Source organism: Corapipo altera, unplaced genomic scaffold (genome assembly GCF_003945725.1).
Source record: "Corapipo altera isolate COAL_440 unplaced genomic scaffold, ASM394572v1 55, whole genome shotgun sequence".
Classification (NCBI taxonomy): domain Eukaryota; kingdom Metazoa; phylum Chordata; class Aves; order Passeriformes; family Pipridae; genus Corapipo; species Corapipo altera.
This window is the reverse complement of record NW_020884882.1, coordinates 9,199,182-9,204,355: the sequence shown is the minus strand read 5'-3', so window position 1 is coordinate 9,204,355 and position 5,174 is coordinate 9,199,182. Positions and strand designations below refer to the sequence as shown.

Below are 5,174 nucleotides of genomic sequence, written 5' to 3'. Positions count from 1 at the left end.
CATCTCAACTGGGACGGTTTTGATCATACTTTCACTGGTTTTTTGATTCTGAGTTTTGGGCCACAAACATCTTGGAGATTATGCCTATCCCAACATGAAAATTGTCTCTGCCAGAGCCTGGGGATCTCCTACAGGAGACTATTTCCATTAACATTTCCCCAGTCCAGAAACAGCCTCTGGGCATGTCTTTTTTATGGCTCTGGGATGCTTATGAGAGCAGATTGGGAACTAACCTCTCTTGACACAGAAACCATCCAGCAACCTCTGGAGCTCCCATATATCTATTTTCAAGTTTCATTTCATTTTTAGCATTCTCCTTTATTTGTGAGTGCCAGCAGGAAGCAGAAACCCAAGCTGGAGTACAGTGAATACCCTGCTTCCCCAACCATGGCAGAGGCTGAGAAACACCTCTCATTTGCACAGTGTTGCAGACCTTGGAGGTTCACAGCATGCAGCAAAATCTCCGTTCCTGTTTCCATGGGCAAGCAAGGACTCCCTGGCATTTTCTGGGACTCACATGCCCGGTTCCCACTTCGCTGACTGGCTCTGTGAGTGTAAACCTCACAAGGTCCTTTGAAATTTCCACCTGCAAGAGGCACACATTTTGTGACTACTAATTAGCCAAATGTCTTCAATTTCACAGGAATGCTCTTTTCATTTGTTTTGTATCATGGATGACATGAAGAATAGTCTGGGGTTTGCATTAGAACAAACATCAGTTCTGTGCTCACACAGATAACCTGTTCCCACCTACAACCTGAATATTCCTGCTTGCTTTTAAAGGCTGCACCCAGCAGTGCCAAGAGCAGGCACGGTACAGGACTGGGAGGAATACAGATGATATATTTCAAAGGGGAAAAGGTGCACAGTCTATTCCCTGCAAGGGAGTTCCTCTGGGCCAGTTTGAGGAAAATTTTTGCAAAAGCAAAGCCTTCCCTCTTCCCTGGTACTGCTATTTAAATTACTTCTATGGGATGCCACCATCAGTCACTGAGTTTTAATATTACCACAGCAGCATTACAGGAGAATGAGTGCTGAATCAATAAAAAAATTAAGGAAATACATTTTTATTACAGAGTGATATTTGGAATTGATCCCTCAGGCTTTCCAGTCGCCTCAGCTTTGTTTTATATGCCCATGGATGGAGCATTGTGCAAAGTCGTTTGAATGCAGGAACCAATCAGTCGTAATCTAATTTTAAATGGACCACAAGCAAACTGAGAAAATAAAGACAGGCAGGGGCATCATGTTGACAGATGTGTCTATGGTATATTGTATGTCTGCTCTGCCTAACTAGGAGAAATACTCTCTTAAATTGCTTTATCTATGTATAATGCCAATAACAAGAACAATAGGGAGGAAACTTGGTTTCTGCAGGGACATGAAGAATAAATTTATAGAAAAAAAATGTGAAAAGAAAAAATAATGTCATATCTTCTTGGTCTCACTTGTAAAATGCTAAACTAACAGCCAATAAGCACATGAAAAGCATAGAATAAGCAGCATGGATGTTTAACTTGCTCAAGTAACAAGGATTTCCCTCTGAGGCCAAAATCCAATTGTTCCTCCAGCTCCTCAAGTGAAGGTGCTACAATTTGCCTCAAGGAATCGTGGACAAATAAAGACATTTTGTGATAATCAGCAGGTGATAATCAGTGCACACAGCACTGTGTGCAGCTTTCTGTAACTTCACCTCACAATGCAGTACTAATTAATTTCAACTGCTTTCACCTGCTATTTGCAATTATGATTTCCTCTCTCATTTCTACCACCACGAGCTCTTACCATTGACCAATCCCTCCCCTGTTTAATCCAGCTTACACAGCTCCAGGAGGCAGCTCCTTAAATCACGAGTGTTGCATGACAGCAGCACTGAACTGTCCCCTGTGCTCCCCACAGCCAAAATCTGACCCCACCAAGTGGCAACATCCTTAGTCTCAGCTTAATATGTTTGGGTATTGAAGCTTCAGCCTCTGCTCATTCCTCTGGGAGGGCTGATGGTCTCTGAGATGTCCATCTTCCACCTGCCAACCCATGAGGGTGATTTGCCCACGCAGCAGAAATTAGCTCAAGCACCTTTGTGTGCCTTTAGAGCTGGCCCTTCCCAAGTCAGCAGCTTTCACTGGTCTTTTACTGAACTTGCACCACCCATGGCTATAATTCCTGCTCTGTCCTGACTCAAACTGCTGTATTTGCTTCCTAAACATAAAGAAAACAGAATTAGAGGCTCTTCTATAAATTTAAGACCCAGTTAGTATGGGATGCTACCACGGTGCATTAAGAGCTGTCACTTTAAGACCCCTTCAGACCTACTGAAATACATCTACTGTGATATGTGGGAGAAGTTACATTACCACAGGGGCTCAACTTCAGGAAATACTTTAGAAACTGATATTTTTCTAACAGAAAAAAAATATACTAGTTGCATTGAGGGGGTTCAGCAGCCAATCTCCCTGGATGAAAAAAATAGATAAAGGGAACGAATCACCAACCCAAATATTCATGATGGATTCACTATTAGTAATCATGACCACATTTCATTCTTCTCTGCAGATACAAGCTTGACCATTAATGCTGACTGCTGGTACTGTGGAAAACCATCAAGCCAAAACAGAAATTCAAAATGCTTTTGAGGAAAATAAAATGTCAGTGAATAATAATCAGGAGATAAGAAAAACAAACAAACAAACAAACAAAATCCCCTTCAACCATGAAAGAACGTTTCTTTAGTTAAAAAGGAAAAATATCCAATTAAAAGGAGAGATGTTAAAATAATTTTAAAATTCAATCACAAATAGAAAAGTCATTCCTATGATATCAAGGAACATATATCAGCAGCAAGGAAGAGCAGACAATATGAAAAAGGAACTTAAAGGTATCAGTGTAAATTCTAAGACTTGTAGAATAATAAAAATATGGAAATTAAATATAATAGCATGATAATAAATCCTAGCCAGGTTGCAAATTTTATAATAGATGAGGATGGAAAAATTGTCAGACATCTTGCAGGAAACACAGAAACAAACAGCAAACATTTCTGTTCTGTATTTAAAATGATGGAAACTTTGTTAATCTTTTACAGCGACATGCCAACACTTTCTATTCCAACAGTAACAGATTTTAAACTGCCATTAAATGTAAACATTCAAAAGTAAGATTGGATAATTTGTTCTCCATACTATCAAAACCATTGACAAAGATCTCCCTGAAACAGGTACATTCTTTTCAAATCATCTTTATTCAATGTGAAAGCCTCCAAGGAACCTCAAGAAATTCAGGACCACCCCAGTACTGAGCAGGTTTCCCAGGGTGACCACAGCACTTACCTCCCTACACCCACAGGCTGGGTTCTCATCAGTACTCCTCCCCAGATCAATGGCAAAAGGCACCGCTGTGCTATTTCTTGGCTTCAGAAACTCTTTGCAGTCAATTTGTTTGGTTTCCCTGTTCTCCAGCACACCTTGGAGGATGCTATTTGTTAAACAGATCCTACTTGAGAGTTTGTGATTATATTTTGATTTGATTTGTTTATCACATTTAAACCTCAGCGCACTTGGGCTGGCCAGGAACATAAATACAATTCGTAGTAGTAACAAACACCAAGCAAACTGCACTGACTCACTGCAACACACTCCTCATGCCCCGGCCAACCAACTGCTTTCTCTTTGCTTTCCTGCCCACTGTTTGTGAGGCAGATGCTCTTTGGAGGAAAAGCTGTACCACCTTCACCCAGAGTCCAAGTTTGACTTTACTACACATTTGCCCTCTTGCTTAAGTTATGCCAGCCCATCTGCCGGCGAATCTAATCCTCTTGTTAGCTAGCAACTGGTAGCTCGGCTCTGCTCCGCTGTGCTTCGCATTATACAGATCAGCCAAGTATTGATGCAACATCACTGAGGAGAATCTAGATTTTTTTTTTTTTTCCTTGTGCTTTCTTCTTTGGAAACTTAAAATACATGCTGGAAATAATTTCAAGGGCTGCTGAGCATTGCCACTGGGGGAATGCAAGGGGCTTTCAACACTAAGACTAAAAGACAGTTGGAAATTTGCAAGCGGTTGTCTTTGAAATTAGATTTTCAGGCTAAATTCAAAGAAGTTGGTGTAGCTTGTCCCACTCACTGGAAATACATGCAGGGCTTCTGACAGAGGGTAACAAAAGCTCTTCTCTCTTGCTGGGTTCAGCCCACTGTGTCTCATCCCAGAGCCCTGGCCCAACTGAAGGCACCCAACCAAATGTTTGTGTGAGGGACTCTCACCAGCATCACCCAGGGGAGGCCAAACCAGCACTGCAAACTCACAGCAGTAATAGCAGAACCGCTGCAAGAGGAAGGTGCAGTGCAGCCCATGTTTGCTCAATCAGTCCAGATTTCTTCAAAGCTAACTCACCAGCAGAGCCAGGATGGGGAGAGCTCACCCTCAGCATCACTGTCCCAACCAGGTCCTGAATCACCAGAGACAACCATGAGCCCCAGCTGCTGGTGCACGTCTTGTGGTGTTATTTGCCATCTCTGTTTCAGAAGTTCCAACAGGAGTCAGACCTGCCTTGTTACATCCTTTCAATGATAAATCCTTTCACAAATCATTGGCACTCAAACCAGGCAAGGAAGACCAAAAATATTACAAATGCAACAGTACAGCAGGAAAAACACAAGAAGAACCTTGCTAAAGTGCACAGAAGTCTTCTGTGGCAGAAACAGAAAGTAAAGCCAGGCATCCTCAGCCCCAACCTCAAGCTTAGACACTCCCTATAATCCATTTATCTGAATTCACTCGCGTTCCTCAGCCCTTTGAGGTTTGACAGTACCCAGCTCCTATTAAATAAAGCACCATTATATCAGAAGAGGAGCTGGCCAGAGCAGTCTTTGCATAGCAGGTTGTGTTTCACTCCTGGTACTAGTTTATATTCATATAATACAGTTTTACATTACAAATTTCCACATTTTACCTTCCTGTGACCTAAACATAGCTCAGCAGCATTTGCTTCTGTGCCATCTCCACTTTCATACAACGAGGGAAGGAGATGTGCCAAGTCATCCTCATGGAGAGGTCACTTAATTTTGGTTTGTAAAGCCAAATCTCCTGCTATCTCCATAATTACCAATCGATACATAAATAGCAAAATTAAGCCCCATTATTCTCATTTACCACAAAATTAAATGAATTAATTAAACATG

At 41.7% G+C, this 5,174-nt stretch overlaps 1 long non-coding RNA gene across 1 annotated transcript in view; it reads right to left on the bottom strand.

Annotated features, from left to right (window-relative positions):
• Positions 1-496: 496 nt before the first annotated feature.
• LOC113945954 overlaps positions 497-5,174 on the bottom strand; it is a 48,879-nt gene continuing 44,201 nt past the window's right edge. The window contains exons 3-4 of the long non-coding RNA XR_003527232.1: positions 2,077-2,199; positions 497-586 (exon numbers count right to left, since the gene is read on the bottom strand). This is a non-coding gene — a long non-coding RNA (uncharacterized LOC113945954). The remainder of the gene's footprint in view (positions 587-2,076; positions 2,200-5,174) is intronic.